The 13,437-nt window shown below is 41.7% G+C and overlaps 1 pseudogene; it reads left to right on the top strand.

Annotated features, from left to right (window-relative positions):
• The first annotated feature begins 11,637 nt into the window (after positions 1-11,637).
• LOC130873904 (60S ribosomal protein L22-like 1) lies at positions 11,638-11,989 on the top strand (annotated as a pseudogene).
• Positions 11,990-13,437: the final 1,448 nt, after the last annotated feature.

The raw sequence follows: 13,437 nt of genomic DNA on the forward strand, positions 1-13,437 counted from the left end.
GTCACCGAAACATCTCAACAGCGCGTTATCATATGCTTCAAAACTTCAACACTTTTTAAGTCTGTGCCAGGCTGTCTTCCAGAGCCTTTAAACAAAATGGTGGAAATCTTCAAACACCAAAGTTCAGAGATCAGTCCGGGGTCTCTACTATCTCTCCTTCCAGAAAACACTAGAGCAATAGCAGAGACAATCATTGGAGTGTTCAGCCTTCTGTCACCAAGTGTGAGATCTTCACCCTATTATGCACATGGTTTGAAGTCTGGGGAGCATTCACCGGGATTTGGGGGTTCTTGGAGCCTGAAACAAAGACTTTGACCAGGATAATGAATAACAGCAGAAATAGAGGCAGCTTATTAAAGAAGAAAAGCACTTCTGAGATTGGACACGGGACAGAAAGCTAGACAGACAATCAATGGTCTTAGGTGAAAGAGTTAGGATGCTTTGTAGGCCATTTACATGGTGCCTGCCTTGCTCACATGTATGTGTCAGGGACTTTGCTGCAGCTTGTTTTTTACATGTAGCGGTAAGAGAGTTAGTATTCCTTTCTTTCTGCTACTGTGGTTTTTTTCTCCTAAGTAGATCTCTATCTGCAGGGTTGTGTGGGTACCTGTGTGCCTGTGTGTGTGTGTGTGTGTGTGTGTGTGTGCATGTGCACGAATAGCCATGCACAATGCCCAGAAGCCAATGTTGAGTGTCTTCTTAAATCTCTCTCCCTGTTATTTTGTTATTTTTTTCAGTCTCTCACTGAGCTTGGAGCTAGCTTACCAGTTCAGCCGCACTGCTGTCTGGCAAGTCAGAGGGATCTGCCTGTCTCTGCCTCCAGTGCTGAGGTTGCACAGTCATGTATAGCCAGTGCTGGAATGTTCTGAGTTCTGAACATCTGTACTCTGGCCCTCACTGCTAGCCCAGCAAGTGCTTTCCCCACCCAGCCATCTTCTCAGCCCTCAGACTTTAATCTGTACTCTCTCTTTCTTTCCCGCCACATCCTCACTGCTGTACCCAGCCTGGAGCTCACTTGAACTGAACCATGGAACCCGAATTCTGAGGACACAAACAGCACAGGAAATCTGATTCCTTTTCCTCATATTCATCCCCAGTGACAGAAATAAATTGGTCTTGGTGAATCTAATCATAATTCTAGTTACTAATCTTGTTTGAGGCAGGTCCCTCTCTGTCTTCTAATTGAAACATTAAAACAGGGAGCAGCCGACATTGCCAGAGAGAGATTTCCCAGCAGAACCCCACAAATCTTGCTTATTCTTTCCCCGTGTTGTAACAAACATAATTAGTTTTCTTTACAGAGGATATCGTTCATAAGGAACTTAAATTTTAAGAATCATAATTGGAAATTTATTTTGGTCATAGCAAGTATAGAGGCTAAAGAGTAGATTTCAGACCCATTAAGGGTATCTAATGAAGGTCCTCAACCACAATAAAGTGTCTACTTAGGCCACTGGGTCACTGTGTTGATGAGGATTCTATCAGCGGCAGATAACAAATGTTTATGTAAGCCAGTAGGCCTGCATCAGAATGGGTATTTCCACCTGGACTCAGATGACAGTTATACAAGCTGGGGATGTGGCCCAGTGGTAGAGGGCTTGTCTCATGCATGCAAGGTTCCTAACGCCACAAATACTTTATCTGGCCATTTATACCTATAAAAACAGCATTAGGGAGCCAGACACAGGGTGAGCACAAGTTCTAGTCAATCCCTGGCTACATCCCAAGATCAACTTAAAGTCAAAATGACAGCTGGACTCACCCCTTGCCTGGCATCATCCGAGGTCCCACTTGGTTTATAGTTGTGGGCCTGCTTTGTTCTGCTTCCCTCTTTTAAAAAGCCATCCTCACACACCAGGAAAGTGGATGTGCATCTGTCTAGATGGGTGTGTTAGTCAAGCTTCTCTAAAGCAGTAGAACTTATAGAATACATACATACATACATACATAATCATGAAAATTTATTAGAATGACTTATAGGCTGTGGTCCAGCTAATCTAATAACAGTTACTTATGTAAGGAAGGTCTAAGAATCCAGCAGTTTTTCAGTCCATGAGGCTGGATGTCTTAACTGGTCTTTAGTCTATGCTGAAATCTTGAAGATGTAGACTCTAATGCCATTAAAGGAATGGACTTGTATGTAATGGTGGGAGGAAGCAGGCAAAAAGAGAGAGCTTCCCTCTTCCATGTCCCTTATACAGGCTTCCAAAAGAAGGAGTAACCCTGATTAGAGGTGGGTCTTCCCAACTCAAAGATCTGGATTAGAAGTGGATCTTCCTGCTTCAAATGATCTAATTGAGAAAAAAGAAGCCAAGTGGTGATGGTGCATACCTTTAATCCCAGCTCTTGGGAGGCAGAGACAGATGAATCTCTGTGAGTTCTAGGTCAGCCCGGTCTATAAAGAAAGTTTCACAACAGGCTCCAAAGCTACAGAGAAACCTTGTCTCAAAAATTAAATATATATATATTTAAATATATGTATTTATATATATTTAAATATATATTTAAATATATTTATTTATATATTATATTATATATTATATATTTAAATATATTATATTATATATTATATAAATATATATTTAAATTTATATATATTTAAATATATACATATATATACATATATATGTATATATTTATACAGTATTTATTTAAAGAGTAAAGTGAGTCACTAGACTGCCCAAGCAGCTTCCCAACCTTAGAGCCCAGTCTTTCTCATCCCTTCTGTTTAGTTATCACCTTGTCAGATCTGATGGCCTATGGGCTACCACAGGGGCTGTGGACAAGTGACTGGCTTCCTGAGCTTAAAGTGAAGAGTTTTGGACTCATTCTTTTGGCAGAGGAAATCACAAAACAGCCTAGTATATAGACTCTGTCGTGTGGATATTAGTGTTAACTCTGATGAATATTTATAATGAAAAGGAACAGGCTGAGCAAGTGGAAATACAAACTGTACCAACTGAGAGAAGGGGCAGCAGGAAGTGGAACAGAGCTAAATCCTGTATTCAAGGAGATAAACAGATTAAGAAACTGGAGAAAGGGAGTGGTGACCTCAGGGCAAGACTGACCCTACCCAGCTAAGTTTCCAACTTGTGAGAAGGAATTAAAGAAAAGCTTAGAGCTAGGCGTAGGGTGCATGCCTTTAATCACAGCACTCAGAAGACAGAGGCTGGTGGATCTGAGTTTGAGGTCAGTCTGGTCTACAGAGGAAGTTGCCAAGCTTGGGTAGCAAAGAACAGAAAGTTGGTGAAGATGTAATTGAATGCGGCAGCCATGTCACAGCTCCAGCAAGCAGTAGAATTTGCCAGCTTTGGCCACTTGGTTCTGGCCGTAGAGTTAAAGATAGAAGAAACAGGCTATAGAATTTGCCTCTGCACCAAAAGAAAGCCATCGAGGCCAGGCATATGTCAGGGGTGAACCTGAATGGAGGCCTAGAGAAGCCATTTGGTGAAGCTGCGAAGTTGAAGCCTGGATTGCCATGGAGAATCTTAAAATGTTAGAGACGCTGGAGGTGTGGGATACCTGCTGAGGAGAGCTGCTAACAGGGAGTGGAACCAGCCCAAGAGAAAAATGTGTTGCAGTCAACAAAGCTGAATGGAGTTGGAGATCTGAAGAGTGCTTTGACATCAGACATGGAGATGCAGAGTTTGGGGTTTGCCCAGCTGGTTTTTGGTCTTGCTCTGGTCCATATTTCCTCACTATGTTCCCTCGTCTATTTTGGAACAGTAATGTATATCCTGAGCAATTACATGTTAGAAGTATGTGATCTACTTTTTTTTTTTTTAATTTTATCAGCAATTACAGTTAGGAGATTGCATGGATCTCAGAAGACACATTGAACTTTATACTTTTAAATAAGTTTGAAACTGTTATAGACTATGGAGACTTTTAAGATTGAACTGAATGCATTTTTACATTATGATATGGCTACAAACCTTTGGGGGCCAGGGAATAGAATGTGATGGTTTGATTTAAAAAAAAAAAAAAATGACCCGCAAAGGGAGCTTTTATTAGGAGGTGTGGCCTTGTTGGAGGAAGGGTGTCACTATGGGGCAGGCTTTGAGGTCTCATATATGCTCAAGCCAGGCCCAGTGAGACAGTCTACTTCATGTTGCCTGTATATCAACATGTAGCAGCTACCTCTCCAGAACCGTGTCGCCTGCATGCTGCCTATGTTCCTGCCATGATGATAGTGGACTGAACCTCTGAACAGTCAGCTGCCACCTCAATTATATGCTTTCTTTGTAAGAGTTGCCATGGTCATGGTGTCTCTTCAGAGCAATAGAAACCCTAAGACATCATGTTACTGAATTACATTTAAAACTGTCCTCACGGTGTGGGGGAAGAGGATTGCTTCAGCGGAAAGGATAGGGACTCCCATTCCCCATTCTGAAGCATTTGTCAATGAAAAAATGGACAAAACCCCCTAAAAAATAGACCTAGTAGGCACAAAGCAGCTCAGTCACTTCTGTCACTCTTTTCTATGGAAGTTTTGGAGCATAGAGTGGAAAAGATGTTAATTGCCTCTCCCAAAGAGAGTAAAGATCATCATTAGATTCCTTGGTCAAATTATGGAATCTTCATTTTCTGTCAGACAGAGATATGTCCCTCAAGCAGATTTTAAGAAAATAGCATTGAACATAGAAGACAGTGGGGCTTATATAACAAAAAAAAAAAAAAAAAAAAAAAAAAAAAAAAACTGCAAGGCTACGGGTTTTCCAGGGGGTTTTGATTATAAGGGAACTTAGCAGAACATTTCAAAATTATTTAGCAGAACATCTTATCAGTGTACAGTCAAGGTGTGAGTCAAATTCCATGGGGTAGGGAGCATGTCAAATTCCAGAAACAGGTTAAAACGCGGTCAAGCTTGAATTTTGCAGCAAACAGAAATGAACTCACTCTGACTTTGTAATAAAATGGCTTCCATCCTTAAGACGGAGTCAGGGCATCAAGGCCACTGCACACGTACTTCTAGAAAGTCCAGATACCACTGTGGGATGACAGACATGAGAGGTGTGTAGTTGCCAACACAGTTCTGGTGACTTTCATAGCTACACCAGCTTCCTCATCCCAAAGGACATTTCTAAACATCTCAGCAATAAGTCACTAAGAACAGCCAGTCACCAGAACACATAACTGGAAATGAGAAGTAAATATCTTGAACCTACTTTTGCTAAATTGTGCATACAGAAAATCCCCAGGTCTCCACAGACATCCACAAATATAGCACACTCTCTTGAGTTCATCACTTCCTTCCCTCCCTCCTGCCCTGTATCCCAGGCTGAGAGCCAAGGATGACTGATGTGAGATAGCCTTCTGTTTGCTGTGAATATGTGTTGCTTTTATTGGTTGTTGAATAAAGTTGCTTTGGCTTATGCCGGACAGAATATAGCTAGGCAGGAAAGTCAAACTGAATACAAGAAAAAAGAAGGCAGGATCAATAGAGATGTCAGCAGCCACAGGAGCAGCAAGAGGTACTAAGAACAGGTAATGCCACAAAGTCACAATAGATTCATTTAAATGTAAGAGCTAGCCAGTAATAAACCTGAACCATTAACTGAACAATTACAATCAATCCTCTGAGTGATTATTTTGGAAGTGGCTGTGGGACCAGGTGGGATACAAAAAAGCTTCTGGCTACCTTTGTTGTCCAGCATGAGCCACTCAAGTCTCCACATAAGACTTATAAAACTTTTTACAAAGGGGGCTCTGGAATATATAGACAGAGCCAAGGAGGGCTTCCCAGTTGTGTCTTTCACGCAGGACATGGTGCAGAGATGCGGCAGCATTCGGGCTTGAACACAGCATGGCAGATTCCTATCATGGTACAGAGAGGCATCTCCAAGCAGCACCCCATGGCAGATTTAGCTTTTACCCATACAGACAAAAAAAAAGTTTATGGGCAGCATGCTACCCATAGCATCGTGGTAGAGACCCACTGCTTCCCAGAGTTGGGGGGTGAGCTTGGCTCCCAGAGCTGGAGATGAATGTCCCTCTACCACGTTGAAAAGTTGAACTGGGCAGAGCAACAACCTAAGTTTTTGCTTTGGTCCTAGTCATGCTCACTTATCATTTTAAAACAATGATCAAAAAATGGTTGCAGATAGGATATAAAGACAGATTTAGACAAAAAGAAATCTCTAACAAGTCACAGTGTGTTTCAAAAATATACACAGGCTTTAAAAAGAAAGAAAATGGGTATAGGCAGTTATAAAAAACATAAATGGTTTTAAAAAATAAAACAAAGTTTTAAAAAGACAGTAAAAATATTATTTTAAAAAACCACATAAAGATGAAAATACCCAGAGAGTCTGAATTATGTATGTTATTGTATTTTCTCTATATTTTTTATTGTTAATGAGCTAGCTTCTAAGAGATATTTGATTATAGAGGCTACTAAGTTAAGCAAACATATATATATTTTAAAGGTATCTTCACTTCAAATTAAGTCTAAGAATATGTTGCTTTGGAAAAAAGGTTCTGCTTTTGTTTCCACAGAAGATGAGGAGCTATAGATTTCTTCCAGGTTAATAAAGTTTGATCAAGTAAAACCCCGAGAGGTCTCCGATGGGAGCAATGCCCAGGTGATCCAATATCCAAAACAGCTTCAAGACAACTGGCTGAGACGATGCAGCCTCATAGACTACTACAGCCAAAATTTACCCATGTTTCTAAACTTTCTCAGGATCCCCTTAAGATTAGCAGTACCCTAATCAGCAGGAAGTAGTACAGAAAACTACTCCCAAATTCCCCAAATATTGTTTATAAATGTTTGTTTTCATTTAAAAGGGGTTAGTTATAAATGATTAGTGATAATAGTCAATCTCCATGTAAAGAAAAAAGGGAGATATGATATAGAAATGATGAAGTTTATGCTGTGCTCATGCTATGCAAGCATTTGACCATCTGGTTCTTCTTCCTCTGCCTATCAGACTGTGTTCCGACATTGCTCCAATGTGCTGGGCCTTCTTTTTTTTTAAAAAAAAAAAAAAAGATTTATTTATTTATTTATTTATTTATTTATTTATTTATTTATTATGTATACAACATTCCTTCAATGTATGCTTGCATGCCAGAAGAGGGCACCAGATTTTATTATAGATGACTGTGAGCCACCACGTGGTTGCTGGGAATTGAACTCAGGACCTCTGGAAGAGTAGTCAGTACTCTTAACCTCTGAGCTATCTCTCCAGCCCCTGTGCTGGGCCTTCTTGCCTTCACCATCTATACCACCTTCTTTGTGTGACATCATCCATTTCCACTTGGTTACCATCCCCCTCGCTGCCTCCTCTCAAATCTCCATCTCAAACCCAGATCTCTCTCCTTAGCTTTACACTGCTATGTCTCATTTACTACTAAACATCTCCACATGCCTGTCTCTGACTCCAAAATGACTGGCTGGATGGCTCCTTTTCCCCTCCCCTCCAGTAGCTCTTCCTCTGGTATTTTTGGTTTTTTTGTTGTTGTTGTTGTTTCATTTCTCATTGTTTTTGTTTTATCTTCTGCAATCACTTATCTGATTGTTCAAATCTGAAACCAGGAAGGCACCCTTAATCCCTTCTTCTCTCTCATACACTCCCTTCACTTCCAGCAATTCCCAAGTCCTATTCTACTTGCCGGATATCCATCATGTGTGCAGTGTATGGATGGGCTCTGTCACTTATGCATTAGTTCCCTGACCGCCCTACCCTCTACAAACCTATCAAATAACACCGCTCTGTGGCTTTGAATCTTTCAAATGCCTTGTAGCTGGGACTGTCTCAACGGATGTGTTGAGAATAAGTGCAGTAGAGTCCCATAGCACACTGTTAAAATGTTGGCACCTGTGCACCACCAAAACCAAAGAGTTAAAAACTCTGTGAATAGACACAAGACATTGAATATTTAACTTCACAGTGGTGCCCGAGGCCACACATTCTTTTCTGCAAATGGAAGTGTCAAAGGTCAAATGAGTCATTAGTTCCCAATCTGAGCATAGATCCCAGGAGGACTGGCTACATGCCTTCCTGGTTACTCTGTATCTCCAGTATCATGGACAAGACAAAGGTGTTTTGTTTCAATGTCTGTATCTTGTGCTCCTATTTAGCCCTTCCATTCTCTCTCAGAATCATTCCAATGGGGCTTCTGCTCACACTCCTTCATCAAGAACCTGTCCTGTCAGTCACCAGTCACTTCCCACTAGCTTAACCGAGAGCTGTGACAAGGAGTGGCCACAGCATTCAGTTCAAGGTGTCACACTGCTCCGGTTTCTTCCTGCTTTATAGGGTCCTTTGTCACCAGTTTTTCGACTTTCTTCCTCTTCCTCTGCCTCTCACTGACATCTAAATGTCAGAGTGGCCCTGTGTTGCAGCCCTTGAGTCTCCTCTGACCAGCCACTATCTTAGGGACCATGCCCCATCTCAAGTTCAAAAGCCACACACGAATGACTCCTAAAGCTAACGTCTCCCACTCCCCTTTTTCCTGAAATCCAAAGGCAGGTGTCCAGCTGCCTAGTTCACAGCTCACCCTAGATGGCACTGCAGGTTGGATGCTGAATAGTTCCACAAAGCCCATGTGGTTAAGACTCAGTCCCAGATGGCATTTTGAAGGGTGGTGAAGACTTTAAAGCCCCAGCCTATGGGGAGATCTTTGGGTCATCAGTGGCATACCCTAAAGAGGTGTGAGACCCCAGGTCTGTTTCTTCCTCTCTTTCTTTGCTTCCTGGTGACAAGATGGGCAGTTTTGCTCTGTCCTGCCTTCCCAGCATCATGAAGTGCCTCGCCACAGCTCTAGAAAAGGCTCAATTCCTTCATCGTAGATGGCCACCTCTAAAGCTGTGAGTCGGGATAAACCTTTTTAATGAGATAACTGTCTCAGGTTTTTCCTCCTAGTGAGGAAAGTTGACTAATGGAGATGATCAATGTGATGGCTATAGAGGAGAAATAAGCACAGTGCAGAAGCTTGTATATAGGTAAAAATCATTTTTTGTTTATTATAAAACCACTCAGAGAGGATTTGGAATCTTCCCAACACAGAGAAACCATCAGTGTTGAGGTGATGCTTATACTAATTTCCCTGACTTAATCATATATTCTATAGCTGTACCAAAATATCATAGTATGTTTTAAATAGGAGTGCGGGCTGTTTTTTGTCCTGGCTAGCTTTACATCCAAAATAATTACATGGAAACTGTATTTATTTAAACACTGTCTGGCCCATTATTTCTAGCCACATATTGTATAAATATGTATGATTATGGCATAACCAAAAGTTAATTTTTTGAAACACTTTTGAAGAGTGTACAGAAGTTATCTGAAAATAGATTTAAAAGGAAACAAATAAAACAAAGAGAGAAAGACCCGTCTCAGCTCCAGAACAAGTAAGGCGGCTGTAACAGGGTGACAGCATGGGCCAAGGGAAGAGAAGTCTTTAATAGCTCTGACAGATGTCTACCATTAGTTGGTGCTCTGGAGTCTTGGATTGGTGCCCTTAAGAGCTACATGGACACTGGTGAACCTACCCTTCTACCATCTGGAAACGCAACAAGAAGGCTTATCTGCCACCCAGAAAGTGAGTTCTCTCAAGGCACCAAATCAGACAGCCCCTTGATTTGGAATTTCTCAACCTCCAGAAATGGAAGCAATAGAGGCCCGAGAGGTAGCTCAGCAGGTAAGAGCACCAGCTGCTCTTCCAGAGGAGCCAGGTTTGATTCCCAGCTCCTACACGGTAGCTAACAATCTTTAGTAACTCCAGTTCTATAGGATCTGACATGCTTTTCTGACCTTTGTGGATACCACAGGTGTATACACATGCATGCAAAACATTCATAAACACAAAATAGAAATAAAACTAAAAGAATTTTAAAAAGAAATATAAGCAATGCACAGGCCATGCAGCCTACACTGTTTTATGGTAGTACCACAAAAATTAAAACATGTCTCCAAGTATTCTTGAAATCCTTAGATTCTAGAAATCCCTAGACAAGCCAGGCAGTGGTGGCACATGCCTTTAATCCCAGCATTCAAGAGGCAGGGGCAGGTGGACCTATGAGTTTGAAGCCAACGTCATCTACAGAGAAAGTTCCAGAACAGTCAAGGCTACATATAGAAACCCTGTCTCAAAAAACAAGAAGAAGAAGAAGAAGAAGAAGAAGAAGAAGAAGAAGAAGAAGAAGAAGAAGAAGAAGAAGAAGAAGAAGAAGAAGAAGAAGAAGAAGAAGAAGAAGAAGAAGAAGAAGAAATCCCTAGACAATAAAAAGTGAAGAACTCTATCTTTGCTTGATAGGACCACAAAATACAACCCTGGAGTTTATGGAGGGCCAACAGCATCCTGCCTTTAGGGGCAAATGGAAAGGTGTGGAGTGGCCTGTGCTCTCAGTCAGTGTATATCAGCACAGGGATGAAGGTGCCCCTTGTCATTTGCCCTGCTGGAAGAAGCTATGAGGCTAGAAGCTGAATATCACTACGCATTGATGATTACTGGGAATCAAAGTCTATCAACATCATAACTAGTTGCTCTCTTAGTATCATGAAGTGTCCAAAGGATGGAATTTAGAACCAAAGCTAGAAGCCAGGGTCAGAGAATCACCTATAATCCGGCACACACAAGGGAGGCTGAGGCAGGAAGATCAGTGAGTTTGCGGCCAGTCTGGTTTGCTAAGACCAGAAAGTAGAGTTACCCCTGATTTTTGATTTCCCAGATTCCACAAATGAAAGCAACACATTTGTGTTTATAGGAGCTGGAGAGACGACTTATGTCAGCCAGGGTTCTCTAGAACAGAATTTATAGAATGAATTTCCTCACCCATCCCTCTATCTATTTATCTGTCATCTATCTATCTATCTATCTATCTATCTATCTATCTATCTATCTATCTATAAAATGGAATTTTTACAGACTGCAGTCCAGCTAATCCAGCAGTGGCTGACTGTGAACACAAAGTCCAAGAACCCAGTAGTTTCTCAATCCACAAGGCTGGGTGTCTCATCTGGTCTTCTCTACCTGCTGGAATCCCAAAGAAGTAGACTCCAGTGACAGTGAAGGAATGGATGTACTAGCAAGTTAAGGGCAAAGCTTCCTTCTTCCACACCCGTATATAGCCTTCCAGCAGAAGGTGTGGCCCAGATTAAAGGTGTGTCTTCCTACCTCAAGATTGAGACTAAAGGCGTATGTATGTCTTCCTACCTCATAGGTCTAGACTAGAAGTAGATTCACTCACTCAAACCAAGCAAAAAATATCTCACAGGTGTACCCTCCATTTCTAAATTGTAGTTCATTGCCAATATAGTCAAGTTGACCACCAATAAGAGCCATTACATGGCTCAATGGTTAAGAATGAGTACTGCTTTTGCAGCGGACTTGTGTTTGACTCCCAGAACCCATATCTGATGGCTAACCACCACCTAAGTTCTGGGAGAGCCCTATTCTGGCTTCCACAGGAACCACATTCACACACACACACACACACACACACACATTCCTGCCTCCCCCACACTCCCACACATACATATAAAGACAAATAAAATATGCATCTGTTCTAAAATTACACTTCAGCTTACTCGGTTTACAGCATTTTGCTACAACAAGACTCAACAGATAAAACACATCTCCAAGCAATCTTCAAAGTGTCCAAGAGCCTTCCCACAGCTACGGGACAATATGGCGCCAAAAGACAAGAAGCCTAAGAAGTCAACCTGGAGGTTTCCTTTGGACCTCACTCATCCCGTAGATGAAATTTTTGATTATGGAAACTTCAAACCGTTTCTCCGGGAAAAGGTTAAAGTCAATGGGAAAACTGGAAATGTTGTTCACCTTGAACACTTGAAGAATAAAATCAGTTGTTTCTGAGAAACAGTTCTCTAAAAGGTATTTGAAATATCTTACAAAGAAATACCTTAAGAAGAATAATCTTCGTGATTGGCTTCATGTGGTTGCATCTGACAAGGAAACCTATGAACTCTGCTACTTCCAGATTAGTCAGGATGAAGATGGGTCAGAGTCTGAAGACTAGCTGGCCTTTGTATGCTTTAAAGAAAAACTAAAATTGGACTTTTTTGGCAAATAAAGACAGAAAGTACACTGCAGGAGGCTCATTTGCTCTTGGGTTTTGCTTTTGTGATATTCAGTTCCTAGGGAAAATGAACTTTCTTCAAAGTCATCAGGCCCCGGTGATTTAGAAAACACGTTTTATAGCCTAATCATTAAGTGTTTACTGAGCCTGGCACTATTTACTCTTTGGAGCCAAGCTGGTGAGATGGCTCAGCAAATAAACGTGTCTTCCACGAGAGGCTGACAGCCTGAGCCCCATCCCCGAAACCATGTAAAAAGGCTGCATTAATCGCAGACTCCTAGATGGGAGGCGGAAACAGGAGAACTCTGCGGGATCTTTCTGCCGGCTACTCTGCTGGGCAGAAATAAGAGAGATCCAACTTCAACAGGAGTGACAAGACAACCAAGTTGTTCTCTGACCCTCACACAAGCACCGTGGCACACGCTCTGCCCTATCCCCTCAACACACACAATGTTGGGAACAAAAAGAATGAGGTCAATAAAAGCCAGCTTGTGATGGTTCCTCTTACATGTTGACTCCGTTAAGTCATAGTCTCTGTGAATGTTGGCATGAAGCTACTTTTGAGATACTATTAACTTTGAAATCAATAGATTTTCAGTAAAGCAGATTGTTCTATAATTTGAGTGGGTTCATCCAGTGAGCTGAAGACCTCAAAGAGCAAGTTCCCCAAAGATAAAGGAAGCAGTCTGTGCACCAGTTCCTGGCCCAGCATGTCCAGATATCCTGTACACTATAGACCTGCCAACCTCCAACCACAGGAGCCAATTCCTTAAATAAGGGTCTCTCTCTCTCTCTCTCTCTCCCTCCCTCCCTCCCTCCCTCCCTCTCTCTTTCTCTCTCTCTCTGTATCTGTTTTTCTGTGTGTGTGTCTCTCTCTCTCCTTTCTCCAGTTACTTCCCTGTCTCCCTGGAGAACCTGGCTAACAAAGAAGCCAATTTTTTAAACAGACAACAGATCTGAGCAGATAGCAAAGATCTGCGGACAGCAAATAGGTATCTGGGATCATCCTTAGCATCGTTTGTCATTTGCATTCAGAAAATAGGAATGGAAGCTGCAATGCAATCGCTGGAGTGAGGAGCTACATGTCAAAGAAACTGAAGGTGCAATGGTTTTCAGAGAAGATCGTTGACCAAGAATTGGAGGACAAGTGAGGAAGATGAATTAGAAATAGTCATGAAAGAACTTCTAGAATGGAGGACATGTTCTTTATGCTGACTGTGGCAATGTTTTTACAGGTACAGACTTGGGAAGTTACAGAATGTCATCCCTTAAGTATTGACACTTATTATACATAGACTGTGAAAGGAAAAGTACTGACTCAGACCAAGTATTGACTCAGAGCTCCTGGACCAAGTTCTCAGCACAAAGATTTATTGGCCCCAGAGGGA

This window comes from Chionomys nivalis, chromosome 4 (genome assembly GCF_950005125.1).
Source record: "Chionomys nivalis chromosome 4, mChiNiv1.1, whole genome shotgun sequence".
NCBI classification, from domain to species: domain Eukaryota; kingdom Metazoa; phylum Chordata; class Mammalia; order Rodentia; family Cricetidae; genus Chionomys; species Chionomys nivalis.